This window comes from Tachypleus tridentatus, chromosome 13 (genome assembly GCF_004210375.1).
Source record: "Tachypleus tridentatus isolate NWPU-2018 chromosome 13, ASM421037v1, whole genome shotgun sequence".
NCBI lineage: Eukaryota > Metazoa > Arthropoda > Merostomata > Xiphosura > Limulidae > Tachypleus > Tachypleus tridentatus.
The window spans coordinates 82,061,900-82,078,531 of NC_134837.1; the positions used below are offsets into that span (position 1 = coordinate 82,061,900).

The 16,632-nt window shown below is 34.8% G+C and overlaps 1 pseudogene; it reads right to left on the minus strand.

Annotated features, from left to right (window-relative positions):
• LOC143236202 (TNF receptor-associated factor 4-like) overlaps positions 1 to 16,632 on the minus strand; it is a 51,629-nt pseudogene that overhangs the window by 1,522 nt on the left and 33,475 nt on the right.

Here is a 16,632-nt window from a genome sequence, read left to right on the forward strand (position 1 = left end):
AAAAAGATCCGATGATACAAAAAATATTGCAACTTTGTTTGTTTTGGAATTTCGCACAAAGCTACTCGAGGGTTATCTGTGCTAGCCGTCCCTAATTTAGCAGCAGTGTAAGACTAGAGGGAAGGCAGCTAGTCATTACCACCCACCGCCAACTTTTGTGCTACTCTTTTACCAATGAATAGTGGGATTGACCGTAACATTATAACGCCCCCACGGCTGAGAGGATGAGTATGTTTAGCGCGACTCGGATGCGAACCTGCGACCCTCAGATTACGAGCGCATGCCTTAACGCGCTCGGCCATGCCAGGCTAATATTGTAATTATAAGTAATAAAAATCAACACAAACACATATGAACTAATATACAACACTAAAAGTTTCTACTTTTTTATAATGAGTTGATAAAAAATGACCGAAAAGTTAATATTTCATAGCATTTGTTTTGTTGTTTTTATTAATTTCTCTACAAAACTAGTTATTCCTAATTTAGAAGTGTAAGACTAGAGGGAAAGCAGCTATTCATCACCAACTACTCTTGGGCAACTCTTTTACCAACGAATAGTAGGATTGACTGTCACATTATAACTATTTCATAGTGCTGCGATTTAATTTGAATCTATTTTAACATTGTTAAATATTACTGAAACCTTTTTGCAAATGTGGTAAACGATGGTTCTCAGTTTTAAATTTAGAAAGACAATTTAAATAAACTACAAAAGCGAACAAACTAACAGTACATCAAAAATTGTGTAAAATCAAGGTCAAATACAGATAAAGGCTCAATTACATTTTTAGAAATATGGTCGTCTCATTCGCTATTAAAAATAATACTTTCAGTCTTGATTTAATTTCAAACATCGAATATGTGAAATAATAATATAATTTACTGTGTACCAAATCAAAAACAGAGGTCTGTAACTCCAGATGTATATATTTTGACTTTGTTTACTGCTCTTCAAAAATGTCTAAATTACCTGAAAGTCGGGCAGTTGTTTCTCCTGGAGTTAAAAATAATTCATTTGTTTCAATACATGTTCAATACTTCAGTTAGTTCATTTACGACTTTCAAAAGGATGCTCCAATAAACTTCACCTTGAACTTGCAACCCATATCTCTGAAAACACAATAAAGTGCTACAGATGGACAGTGGTAATTCAGATGGACTTTCATATCTTCTCTGGGGACCTTCGATGATTCACAGTGGTTAGGACATGGCATCTGGGACATTTGGTTGTGTGGTTCTGTAAATATAAATATCACAATGACACAAACATATCTCAGTATCTACCGTTTGTATCGTTAACAATGGTGTAATTATTATAAACATTCTTCCCAAAACTCATTGCAGTTTCACAACATTACAAAAAGCTGTTCCGTTGTAAAGCTACTTAACACGTTAAGCAACAAAAAACTTTACTTGTCCGTGAGATACTTTCTCTGGAACAAAGTTAAATAATCAGTGATGTCGAGAAAACCCACTTGTAGAAATATATATAAAAAAGTTTGGGTTGAGAAAATATTTTACATAGAAGGTCGAAACGTTGTTCGCTCTTCTATGTAAAATATTTTCTCAACCCAAACGAGCCGTTTTGCATATATAAAGTTAAATAATATTAAGTTCCTATCACAGTTAGTTGTGTACTTAAAGAGAAACTAAAGATCAACTAAACCATTACTGTAAAACTTTGTAAGAAATAGTTTCTTCGTGGGTTTTTTAAACCATTAGTACAGTTATTTAACTACTAATAAATATTAAAATTCATTATTTTTCAATTGAGTACCATCGCTTTATTTGTAGTTAAGCATCTGTCTGTGCTCTGCCTATCACGGATATAAAACACCGGTTTCTGGCGTTATAAGTCTGCAAACATATTGTTGTGCCACTGGGGATGGGGTGTTATTGTTGTTTTTGAATTTCGCGCAAAGCTACACGAGGGCTATCTTTGCCAGCCGTCCTCAATTTTAGCAGTTTAAGACAAGAGGGAAGAAAGATAGTCATCACCACCCACCGCCAAGGGTCTAGCGTCTTTAATGTGACGGTGATTTGAACCCGCAACCCTGAGATTGCAACTTGAGCGCCCTAACTACTTGGCCATGCCAGGTCACTAGGTAGCGGTGCATTCGTTGTTAACAATACTTTCGGCCTCTGACAGTCAATCTTTCCCCTTCTTAAATTTAATTCGTTAGTCAGCAAACAGTTTTTTTTACTCGTACTTTATGATACTATATAATACTTCAATCCAAAATCAGAGATTGTTGAGATGTAAAAACACATTGTCGACCAAATACTACTTTTTCCTAGAATCGGAGTGTATTGAGACGTAAAAAACACACTGTTAGCTACACAGTACTCCTATATAGAATCAGAAATTATTGATATGTAAAAATAGTTGCGAGCTATACAATTCTCTAGTTGAGATTAATATGTAATTCAAATGACAAGAAAATAGCTGCCAAACGTGGAAAGCCTTTCAAATTAAAACTGCTATTCTTTGTAGATAACAGGAATTTTATATGAATTTATTATGAACACTTTAGTTTCTACTTTATTAATATAATACCTGGAAAATAAAATGAATATGTGTTTGTCTGTTGACACAAAATACATCTTAATTTAAGCTTTTCTTTAAAAAATAAAACATAATTATCGGACACATATGATAATAAAATATAATACTCAGACAGAGACCACAGCCCTACACTGTAGAGAAGGTTCAATTTTCAAATGTTTCATCAATTAAAACAATGAAATATTTCTTACGAATCAGTGAAACAATTTGTGTTTCAATAAGAAAACATTTTCAAGTTAATAGGTTTTAATTTTAAATATTTAAAAGTGCAACTTTTTTATGTAACAGAAATGTTTCTCAATTTAATATATTCCAGCGGCGTAGTTGAGTAATTTGAAGGATATTTTACTTGGGCAATTTTCGTTTAACCCTTAATATCTACGATGTCACTGTCTGCCCTCGACTACCGAATGAAATACTTTACTTAGAAATTTAACAATAAGATTTATATTAGTTATCCTTTACAGTCGATTTCTCTTAAAATTTAGAATTTAAATCATAAATTTGCCAGATCAAAATTAAGTAAATGAAAATTAATTGCGTGGTGTAAAACGTGATGCGACAGCTAATCGGATTGTTGTAGGCCTACGTAAGTAGGTTCGAAATTTTCATCTGAAAGAAACTTATTTGTGAGTACAAAAAATGGATCGACATAAATAATGCAGAACTACAAAGTGCCATGTTATTTTAATAACATTAATACACACAAAAATAATTTAATGACAAGTTTAGTAAATGTTCTAGACCACAAAGAATTTTTTTTTAATCTAACCTGTAATGTATCATAAACAAACTTATTCTGGCAATATCGACACGCCACCAGCCTCTTGGCGCATTCATTCAATTGGTGAGTAGTAACAAATCTTCGCAGAATCTTTAGTTCACATTTATTCTCACAAAATACTGGCTCATACTGGCAGCTACTCGTGTGGTCCTAAAAGATCAGTTATCAAGAAATATGTTTCATTATTGAGTTGCTGTCACGTTTGTTGTAATCACAGATAATTTCTCATATACTTGTTACGATCTTACGGATAATAAAGGTTAAAACAAAACATTCTTAAAAAACTGTTTATATTAAAAGCAAACCAGGGGTGTCCAATTACCTCATCACTTAATATAAAATAGGTAGTATGTAAATTATTTTTCCTGCTTAGGTGATCTAGAGTCTAATATATGTAAGAAAAATAGAACAAACTTTCAACTTGGAAATAGCCGGCAGGGCCAAGCGTGTTAAGGCGTGCGACTCGTCATCTGAGGGTCACGGGTTCGCATCCGCGTCGCGTCAAACATGTTCGCCCTTTCAGCCGTGGGGGCGTTATAATGTGACGGTCAATCCCACTATTCGTTGGTAAAAAAATAGACCAAGAGTTGGCGGTGGTGATGACAAGCTGCCTTTCCTCGAGTCTTATACCGCTAAATTAGGGATGACTAGCACAGATAGCCCTCGAGTAGCTTTGTGCAAAATTCCAAAACAAACAAACAACTTGGAAATAAATTAAGCCTATTTATTTTGGATTACACTAGTATTTCCATTTGCAATACTGTTTAGTTATTAATTTGTTATTTTTTACTTACATAAACATTAGTTTTTGCTGTATTATGTGTTCTGTTACCAGGCTCCAGAGGCGTCACCAAGTGCGTAAAAGATTCGTAGCTCCGTTAAATGAGTTTTCATCAGTTACAAGACGTTGTTATGAAGAATTATTTAAAACTTACTGTTGTCACATTTCCGTCTTATAGAACTTCTTGGGTTATGAGTTTTATGCATACTTTATAGTCTATCCTGACTGAATCCCATACATTCAAGAGCAAACTTTAAATTTTAGTCCTAACTAAATTAGGTTTGGCTTGAATACATCAGACTAAAGAATGTCAGAATTAAAATGACAATGAGTTTGCAACGCATATTTCTAAAAGTGAAAACACAGAAAACATTACGGATCGCTAGTGTTCCTTCAAATGAGCTTCCATGTATTCTTCGAGGATTTTCAAATATTTGCAGTCGATATAATAGAGGTAACTTTTAAATAACCTAAAACACTCTACTCTACATCATCAATTCAAGAGACATAACAAATTTTCATGCTGTCCTAAGTACAATTACAAATATTATTGAAATGTATTTTCTAATTGACGTTTGAACAAAAACGTTATCTAGAAATATTAGGCAGAACTAATAGCTAGAACTAAAAAGAAAATAACAAAAATACTAATATTCTTATATTATCAGGTACTCTATATTATGGGATGCGTATTGCACGAGTCCCGTCTATTCTATAAGTTTATGGAAGATACTTGAGCGCAAGAAATACTAAAATTGAAGATTTTTCTAATAATTCCAGCTCCTCAAAATCATCAAGACCTATCGGCCAATTTTAACAAAACTTGTCATGCTGCGTCCGATAAATAGAAGGTGAAAAGAAAGAAGGCAGCACACACTATGGTTGTGTCAACATATGAACAATGTTGTTGATTTAGTCCCTGATAAAAAGTCTAATGTATTCAGAGAGGTATTTAGGCCTTTTGTGTTTGTTTCTTCTGAGTGTTTTTTTTACAAATGGGACTGCTAATTCTATACCCATACGTGTTCTACGTGATACTATGAGGACTCAATAATTGTTGTTATATTCAAGTTCTGCCATTGGTAAATTAGTTATTCGCCAGGGTATTGAGGATGGTTTTATTAACATTCCTCTCGTAACATTTATTTAACATCACACCTATTGAAAAACCAATTGTCGTTGGAGTAAGATCTACCCTGCCAATTCAGGGTTTATCAATGTTGAAGGGTAACAATTGACTGGGGGAAAGTCGTTTTAAAGAACCGGATGTGGTTATGAAGCTGATCACTGTTTCATTTGAGGATAATGTTTTTGGAAAGAATCCAGAAGTGTTTCCCTCGTGAGCTGTGACTCAAACTTAGGCAAAGAAATCAAGTCAAAATGATATGTTAGACACGTGTTCAGAAGAAGACATGATAGATTTATCTCAGACATTTGTGGGATCCGACGGGGATCTTATGAATAAGTAACTGTTCCTACTGATAATTCTTCGGTGAGTGAAAATGATAAACGTGAGGAATATGGTTCATCTGGTGAAGTTCTGTTTGCTAGATGTGTAAACTGTTTGTTTTTGAGTTCCATGTAAAAATACACGAGACCTATCTTCGCTATTAATCGGAAAACTATAGAAATTTGACCAGGAATGTTTACAGATTTCAAACAAACTGTTTAACTTCAATGTATTAACATCGGACGATAGTATTTCTACGGGTAAATTGAATATTTCTTTCGGATAAAAGTCGGCGGTGTGAGGCCAATCAAGCTAGCTTGCTTAAGGGAGGTGTCACAATATCAACTCAGAATTAATTTGCTTGTCGTGAACCGAGATCGTCAATAAAATATTCAGTTCTATACCAGTTATAAGACTCAGTATTGTTCGTAAGTTTGTACAACTCTTGTAAATAAACCATCATTTATAAAAACTGTTACTAATAACCCTTACAATAAACTGTATTGTGTTTTTGTTTATATATTAAAACATGTTTGTGTTGGAAAAGAAATCTGTGTGTGTAAATATTGTTGGCAACTATCATAAGTTTAATACATATTAACATTTATTAACTTCTGAATTAAAATTAAATTTCCGGTTATTTGAAATCGTAATACGTAACGTACGTAACATAATAAATCTGAGACTTGTCCGTATCATAAATGGTTATATACAACAATGGAACCTTAAACACCATAAGTTTAGTTATCTGGTAAAAAAAATATCATTTAGCGTTTTGCTAATTCGGATCTCTATTTTTAACAATATTGTGTTTTGTTTGTTTGGAAATTTCGCACAAAGCTACTCGAGGGCTATCTGTGCTAGCCGTCCCTAATTTAGCAGTGTAAGACTAGAGGGAAGGCAGCTAGTCATCACCACCCACCGCCAACTCTTGGGCTACTCTTTACCAACGAATAGTGGGATTGACCGTCACATTATACACCCCGACGGCTGGGAGGGCGAGCATGTTTAGCGCGACGCGGGCGCGAACCCGCAACCCTCGGATTACGAGTTGCACGCCTTACGCGCTAGGCCATGCCGGGCCTGCGCACAATATTGTGTACTTGAAAATTCAGAGCGGGTAACATTTCTAAGCCAACTGAAATAATTAGTGGATATAAAACAAACTATCTACTTATATCAAAAATTAAAAGAAATAAAAGAAAGTAAGTTTGTTTAAAAAAAATACATATCTACACAATTAGCTATATACACAGTGTCCACCACTGTTATCGAAATTAAATTTTTAGCGTTAGAGGTTTACAAAACTAGATTACCTCAGAAAAAAATCTGCCTCCTTAACCCATGTTTCGTGCCTTAACCCACCTGGTCATGCCGGGCCTGACTTATACTGGAACTGTGGGGTACAATCGATCTTTTGAATCATAAAGTTGATGATTTATGAAGACATCTTTGTAAGTTAAACATGTTAAAGTTGTTGTAATCAAAAATGGCTTAAGGCTTAACAACGATATTTCGCATGAAATGTAAAAAAAAAAAAAATGACTTTATAAGATGGGTTGTTTTAGCATAAACACTTTCTGAACTGACTAACTAAACATTTCTTGTATATTGTCAACAGAACAACTTACTCTTGGTTTTTTATCTGCAGTACAAATGAAGGTATAATATTTAACTTGCATAATTAATCCTCCGTTTCTACACTCTTGATATTGTTACCGTGGTGAAAAACAGTCGAATATCATGTAGCTACTTCAGTCAAAATTTACAAAGTGCTTGAAAACAGTTCAATTTAATAAGTTCAAATAAGAACTTGCCGTAGAATGTGCTACACAGGAATACTGTTTCTGACTTTATTTCATTATTTCTTTGCACTTGGGATACTATCTACTCATTTTGTTTTTGACGTTTGTACTTGTGCCATAATAATATGTATATGGATTTAAAAAAAAAAGGATTTATTGTAACTGGTAAGAGATTTTAGAGCTCTTGCGTTGCTAATACGACTACATCATATCTTTGTCTCACTAAGCGATGTTGAAACGCCAAAACTTACGTAGCATTGAAGTCCTTTATTTCTGGATGAGATGTTTTGAGAAACTAATGTAACTACTTCAACCCTGCTCTTGGAATATGCAAAAGCGGAATTGACAAAGATGCAGCCAATCACAACAGTTTGAACTCAGAACGTTAAGTGCACTTAGTAAGTGCTCTACGAGCTAGGTCCGACTATGTAACACAAATTTTGTTCTTGGATAATATGTGTTATTTCTTAATTGCTTATGTTGTAAAAGTGCAGAAAATGGCCATTATTCCCCTTCAAACTTTACTTTTGTGACCTGGATAATAAAATTTAGAAATTAACCTATTTTCTTTGTAAAAACGGGCAAATTTGCACATTTTCATTTACATAAGGTCTGAATAAAGCAACATAGGAATCAAGATTTACATGTATTTATACTGAAGTATTACAAAAAGGACCAAAAATATTTAGAAGTAAGTAGAGTTTCGAGATTTACGACTGTAACGTAAATCACTTTCACGTATCAGCTTCCAAATATAGTCTCTTATCATATGTTCGTTATAAGCTCCTTGGTAGCGGCGTTCAAAGTCCAGTATGTCTTGGTGAAAGCGCTCGTCTTCCTCTTTTAGGTGCAACTGAATGAGCCAGGGAAGAGATGGATAGTTATTCCAATTATGGAGAAGCACAGTTTTCAAGCTTGTGGATGACCTATCGATGCAGATGCGCCATTTGTTAGGGTTACAGGCAATTCCAATTGCCTCGCACAAATCGTATACATTGTAACAGAAGCAGAGCCCATCTTCACGAGTGAAGAAGCTTGAAAAATGTCGGTGTCCTGCGACTTTCATCTAAAATAGCCACTCCTTAAGCCTAGGTGTCAAAAGCTTGGCATTCGACTTTGTTACACCAAAATCTGTGATCAAATCATTGGGTCTCTTTGGTTGGGATAGCATGTGATTTTCTCACCAGCTGCACCTTTGAAATTGTAATCAGGATCTTCAACGTCTACCTACTCTTCTAATTTGCTGTTTTTTTTCCAAGGATGCTGCTTTCTCTCTGGCGGAGTGGGTACTGGGTGCTCAGGGCAGTGTAACAGTAGGGCGATGGATGATGGAAGGTCCGGAAGTATGATAGCAGATGCATTCTTGCCAAATCGACGTCTGGAAGGGTTCACCACGCTGAAGTAGCAATTGCTTGAATAGTCAGTGGGTTTACGTCAAATTCTTGGAATAGCGATCTTCATTGCTCTCTTTTTCCCCTCTGTACCATCATGCAGAAGAGCAAAATACAATTGTTTTTATGAAGAATAAATTTATTTCATCCACAATTAATGTGTAACAAAATAAGTTATATGAGATATTTTTCTATACCATTGCAAATTTTTAAACATAAATTAAAATATATTTAAATTTTAGAATGTCTAAAATTTGTGTAATATAAAATCTTACCATTTAAGCAAGCAAAAATTGTCCGTTTTACCTTCTAGAGGTTTTCAGCAGTGCTCCAAAGTAAAATGAAGTGTCCAGGATTTGTCTTGATACCCGACAGGCAAGCAAAAATATGCCTTGGAGGTTTCACACATTTTAGAAGATTCTGCCACAGAGAACGTTTTCGCTTTTGTCTTCATAAATTGGCCACATGCATAATAGAATGTGTCTGGAGAATGCTTGCAGCTTCTTAATGTCATCTCTTATAAAATCAGATAGGTCTATGTGTTCACTTAGGGAGCTATAACTAAACTGAAGTGGTGGGCCCCTGTCTATATATATTACTATTGAAAGTTCTAGAAAATTCGAAAAGGTTCTTGAAATTTCTCGTAAGTTCTACAACATCCTAGAAAGCTCTTGAAAATTTTTGTAAGTTCTACAAATTCTCTATCGGCTACTCAGCACTGAATCTACCTTAAATGTTCTGGAAAATGGGTAAATTTGAAACTTTTATTACCCACGTCACAAAGGTAAAGTTTGAAAAGTAAAATAGAGAAGAATAGGTATTTTCCATATACTTGAGGCATAAGCAATTGGGAAATAACACTTTCAGCCCAGGAACATAAAAAGTAAAAATTTTGTTGCATATATAATTATAATTCTCCTTTCACCAATTGCGAGCGATATTAAGATTCGAAGCTTGAAGAACAAAATAAAACTGAACATTGATTAATTGGTGAAAGTCACCTGTTTATGATGTTTTGACATCTATTAACCAATCATTTAAAACATTTTTACACGTTTCTTGATAAATAATTGAAAATATATCAACACGCATTTTGACCAATCAGTTGGAATGTTTTCGCGAAGCTTTTGACCAATTATTGGAAATGTTTTAACACACCCTTTAACTATTTTATTAAAATATTTTTGTTTGCCTCTTGGCCAGTCATCTGAAAAGCTGTTGTTAACCTATTATTCATTTGGAACATTTTTTGCAAACTTCTTAAATTTTTAACATAACATCTTGAAAATGTTTTGATGTGAAGTTCCTAGGTTTTCTCAATGATTTCTTTTTTACCTCATATTTAAAGTAAAAAATAAAATTACTAAGCCTAGAAGTGAATTCTTTTTCTCACCAGGCCTTATCTGTAATATTTTAAGTTTGTCCATCCACTTACAACCCTTCATATGGCGTATACAGTAAACAAGCGAACCCATCACAGTATCCTCTGTGTTTGGATCTGGGTACACCTGGAATGTAAATTAATATAACATTTTAACTCTAATTCACTATTAGCTGCAGAAGAAAAAACAACCAAAAAACATAGTCACATCTGAAGAAAAGGACCTTGTAGTATTCTTGTATCAAATTATTTATATGTTTTCTGTTGTTGTTTGAGAGACGAAGGGTAATCTGGTTTAGAGACGAAAAAGAAAACTTCAAGGTGTTTTATTGTGACCTTTAGTGACCTATTTGAATTAAAGTTTCTAAACGATTCTCGCATCCCGAAATAATGAACTGAAAAGATATGATACAGAGTTTAAAGTAATAAATAATAAGATTATATGGGCTTAAAATTAAAGTTTGATCTTATGTAGGAAATATACACAACTGTCATTAATTTAAAATCTAAATTCCTCTAGTTACAGAGATACGACTGAACAAAGACGAAAAAGTTTTTTAAGAAGGTACAACTATATAAACAAAGTCGACAAATGACGTGATATTAAAGTAGTTATACTAATATAGAACAACGAGTTAAGAATAATATCTACAGTTAACTGCAGCCAGAAGGAAAGTTTGTTGTAACATTACCCATCATTACCGAAAGTTTGCTACTGTCTTTCCAGAACACATATATCACTGATCTCCAAAACTGAAGGTACACTGAAGATACAAGATTAAAATAGAACACAATCAAGTGGCTCGTGTAGCCAATTCAAATTGCATTTCATGGTTCACACTCTGATTATACAACGTATGGTATAAGTTTGGAAATAGGAGGCGTAAAAACCATCTGAAATAGCTGGTAAGTACAAGCAACGGGAGATAAAAGTTGAATAGTGTTAAAAAATAACAACAGATCTGTATATAAATACACAAAGCAGTTAAAAAGTTATCTAATTGAATCATGTTCATCAGTTAATAACATTCCAGAAAAAAATTAAAAAGAAAGAAAGAATAATGATTATTTATAATAATGAATATTATCAGATAGGAACAAAACCTGAGAGCTGAGTGATGACGTAAACAGAAACCATCGATCAATTAATAGTTTTATCCGAATTTGCAGTCAGATGAACACTTTGCTGGATCTCTAAGTCACGTGATAGATAAAATATAAATGAAATTGAAATAGAAATTAAATTATCTTTCACATTAGGCCAGTCATAAAGTTTGTTTTGTGTCATCTGTCTTTTACATTCATATTATATTTCAGGTAAAGAGAGAAAGTTTTCCTCTAAGATACTTTAGCTGTCGCCACAGGAAACCTTAACAAGTATACAAAAATAATTTTGTTACTAAATGATAGAAATTAGCTTCAACACTGTGTATAACAAGAAAACTGTTTCGTTGAGGGTTAATCGCATTTTACAAAAAGGACATTTTACATCTTATGCTGGCCTGGCATGGCCAAGCGCGTAAGGCGTGCGACTCGTAATCTGAGGGTCGCGGGTTCGCGCCCGCGTCGCGCTAAACACGCTCGCCCTCTCAGCCGTGGGGGCGTTATAATGTTACGGTCAATCCCACTATTCGTTGGTAAAAGAGTAGCCCAAGAGTTGGCAGTGGGTGGTGATGACTAGCTGCCTTCCCTCTAGTCTTACACTACTAAATTAGGGACGGCTAGCACAGATAGCCCTCGAGTAGCTTTGTGCGAAATTTCAAAACAAACAAACACTCATGCTGCTCCTGAAACTTTTATTCCATCGTCGATTTAGTCTGATTACTATGGTCATGCGAAGCTACTTTAAACCACACAACTTGAAGAAACGATCCATGGACGTCAACCCACAAAGCCACGACTTAGCCGGTTAAATGCACAATATGTCATTGTATTTTCGCGGGGAGGTATCACAGGTACTTGTGATTCTAGTTTCTCTGCCATCCTTCTCGTGAAAATAATGACTGATACAGAGATATAACTGAAACTATTGTACGTTTATAAGCTTCTAATCCTGGCTTATTCACTCTTTAAATGTACCATGAGATGTGCCCACCTTTATCGCAATGATTTGTTTTAGGTCAAAAGCTTCTTTTTTGTATCCACAGCCTACACTTTACAGGTGAGGATGTTTGGATCACATTGTAGTTTTGAAGCCCTGTATGCCATTGTTCTAAACGCTCTGTTGTAAGAAATCCTCTACTCTCATAGAAAACACTGAAGGTTATCTTTTTCGAAATGTTGTGTATTTGGCTCTACATGGTTTAACATTCTCTTGATGCAAACCTTCTTCCTGGTAGAGACGTGTCATATAAACCCTCAATGATAAAGTGACCTATTAAAACATTGAACTATCGTATGGACCGGAATATGTCATGAACCAAATATCTAGGCTTTTAAAAGGTCCCTTGTTTTAGCTCTCATCTGTAGCTGCGTGCTACTAATTGAACTTATATCACTAGTAATTTTAAGGCGAAGTTAGTCCTCAAGTATCAAAACACCTCCGCATAAATAGCCAATTAACGTAGAAACGGTAGTAAATTGTAGTCTCAAACTGTTTGATTTAACTCCTGGAGAATTATTTTAGTGAACGTATTTTCTTATAGCAAAGCCACAACAGGCTATCTGTTGCGTCCACCGAAGAAAATTGAACCCCTGATTTTAGCCTAATAATTTTAGCCTAACATGATTGACAAGTAACTACACTCACTTTTTATTAAAACTAGTTACATTCAATGACATAGCATTGTAAATAGGATAGACTGGTCGGTGTGTATCTGTTTGATTTGTTTTAGCGCAAAGCTGCAAAATACTCTGCCTTTACTGTATCCGTGGCATGTGTGGAACCTCGAATAATAGCGTCATAAGCTTTTAAGCTTTAGTTAAACCCCAAAAGGCAAACTGATATACAAATCTACTACAAATATAATTAACAAAGGCATGGAAAATAAAAATACCGATATATATGACAAGTAGAAAGAAAGAGAAAAACAAATAAAAATATTTTATCACAGAAATAAGATTTGATTGACAGGACATTCTTTTCTTCAGGTATAACAGCCTACGACAATTGTTACGATGCTAGTACTTTAAATGTTTATAATCATATAAACAGAAGCAAGCAAATAGCTTTTCTGAGATGTCTCCGGATTTACAAAGCTAAAATAAGGGGTTCGAGTCCTTTTGGTTGGCTGAGCAGGTAGCCCGATGTGGCTTTGCTATAAGAAAAACACCCACACTCACACACGGTTTTCTATTTAGTGCTAGTAGTTTAAAGTTGTCACAACTTTTAAAGTCAGTTATAATCATATGAAGAGAAGCAAGCCATTAGCTTTTCCAAGTCATTATATAAGGCCCAGGGATAAGACTTCTAATTTTTATGAACTCTTTACGTTTCGCTCTTTCTGCACCGTATATTGAAAATATTTAATAACATTCAGTCGATCCAATCGATGCCGTTATCAAAGAGCCATTATTTCCCTTATCTCAACCCATTTCCATGATGCACTGTTTTCTCTCGAGATTTCAGAGTTATACAGTTCTTCAAAAAGTAGAAAAAATGTTTCCATGAATGTAGTGGATGAGACACTTACGCTTTAAACAACAGCAGTAAGACGGGCCGCCATTGATTGAGCTGTGAACCTCCTGTTGCTGCAAGTTTCATAATTTAGAGATTGCTAATGATGATACTGAACTGTAGAACCTCTCTTCCCAAACGCAAGCTAGCTCATAATATACGAATCGCTACTTCGTTTGCTCATAAATGCTATTTTTGTCTTCCGCTAGGTGACACTTTGCATTACCACTGTAAGCAACTGTACATTTGACACTGTGAAAACTTAATGTAACTTGACACTTTCCATTACCACTATAATCAGCTGTACATTTGACACAACTCTACCGCAGTGCTCAGGTAATTTGTAAGTGAGCTGTGCTTAAGGTTCTAACACACTGTATTATAAGTAGTCAATGGTTTCTAACTGCTCATGTTTTGACAGGCTTAACCGATTTTATTTTCTTAATTGTATTTTCCAGTTACCAGTAAGATAAAACAGGTGTCTCTTTGGTTAGTATTTGCTAGAGTGCTTGTGAATTTGCTAATATAAGTTGCTGTCTTTGTGTGTTTTTCTTACAGCCACGCGATAAGGGGCTATCTGCTGTTTTTTTCGAGGGGAATCCAAACTCTAATTTTCGTTTTTGTAAATCCGGAAATTGACATCTGTCGTATTATATTAGTATAGTGTCTTATTTATTCAGTCCTTTAATTCATTGTTTGAACCAATTTTAAATACAAAATTGCGTTTCTGCATGTTTTCCTTATGTGACCTTTTTTACCACAAACTCTTATATTTATCACTTCCACCCCTCTTCTCCCAAGTATTACACTTACAACTATAAAGGTAAAAACAATTAATTTTTAATTCATAATTAAAGTCTTTTAGTTGTATTGTATGTGCAAGCCAAAGTAGAATAATTTCACATACTACAGTCCTGTTTATTACGTTAGAATGTAGAAGTGGTTTCCAACCTGGGTTCCCCGAACCCCTGGGTGTTCTCGAGGGTAATATTGGAAGGTCGTAGGATGTTGTCTTTAATTATATAATGCATGGACAGACACAGAATAATAACACATAAGAAGCTTAGACTGGTTAATTATTAACTTATATAAAACAATTTGTAAGGAAGAGGGAATCTTTCAATAACGTCATTAGGTGGTTAGGGCGTTCGACGCTGTGGTTTCGTTCAATTCTTTATATTAGGTGGATGGCACGGTATAATATCTCGACAATCTTCATGTTAAAAGTTCAGTATTAGAAATGTAAGCAGAAAACATAGAATATAATCAACTTATTGTTTATAGCATATCGATGTTTAAATCATTTCAACATAGCAAATATTGTTTTCAAGACGGATAACGTTTTTGCTTTAAATAAAACTTCGTCCCTAAATCTTGGAAAAAAAAATGTTAACAGCGTTATCTGTTGTTGGAGTACTTATTTGTTTTGTTTGTTTGGAAATTTCGCACAAAGCTACTCGAGGGCTATCTGTGCTAGCCGTCCCTAATTTAGCAGTGTAAGACTAGAGGGAAGGCAGCTAGTCATCACCACCCACCGCCAACTCTTGGGCTACTCTTTACCAACGAATAGTGGGATTGACCGTCACATTATACACCCCGACGGCTGGGAGGGCGAGCATGTTTAGCGCGACGCGGGCGCGAACCCGCGACCCTCGGATTACGAGTCGCACGCCTTACGCGCTAGGCCATGCCGGGCCCTTATTTGTTAACAAATATGATTTATCACTGAAATAATTTCTTTTTCTAATTCTTTATTTACCACAGAGGTTGTTCTCCCAATAGTCAATAGTTATTGGAACACAATTATTCTATTAGGTATTTTTCCGTGAAATAAAGACTACTTTAATAGTTATCCTTATCTGAGGAGATGTTCGCGTGTATTATTGTTATTATTTTTACTTATTTCTTGTTTTCGCATTGCCATATTATGTAGATTCATATCAAACCACCATCAATGGATTATTTGAATATATTCTGATGTCTTCCCCTGTTAGAGAACAGTATGAGCTAAAGGTTAACCTGCTAAACTGTAAGTCTATTGATCTAAGATTCGAACAATGATGAGCAGCTGAAAATAAATACTCTTCTCTTTCAACAGTGGAAGAGTTAGACTGTGAAACCTGTATCCAGTGGTTTACAGGGGCTTAAAAAGAAATAGCTTAATTTAACGTTGCGAGTTCACATAACCAAGAAAAAAGTGAGCATTCACTACATAATTACTCTCGAAAATCAAAATTGTTTGGTTTGTTTTTAAATTTAGCGCAGAACCACATGAGGATTCTCTGTGCGGACGGTCCTTAATTTTGGAATGAGAGAGAAGGCAGCTGGTCAACGCGATCCACCACCAAAAGAAAGTGGAATGTATTGAAACTTTATTACGCCCCCACGGCTGAAATAGAAAGGAAATTAAGTGATATGTGGATTTGAACCCGCAAATTACGAGTGACACACCCTAACCACCAGGAATGAAATAGACACAAACATAAAGCAAAGTGAACAGATTCACAAAACACTCTGGACTCAGACATATTACTAATGGTAATAAAAGTAAAATCAAATTTCCAAGTTCAGTGCTTTTGTTGGCGACATTGTCAGTACTTCTACTGTCGTCCAACTTGCTTTTAAAATCAATTTTTATGTTAATCACCATCAAATGTTATTAGCGTTAGTGAACTTCTGACACTTGTTTTGTTGTGTTAAGCTTCCAGAAGCTTTGTTCAAAATATTCATAGGAAACGGAATAATTAACCACTAAATTATATGCCATAAAAGTGAGTTCTAAAGCATTTTTAGAACTCACTTTTATGTAAGCAAAAAACCTAATTCTGATGTAACCATGACCATAACCATAGGAT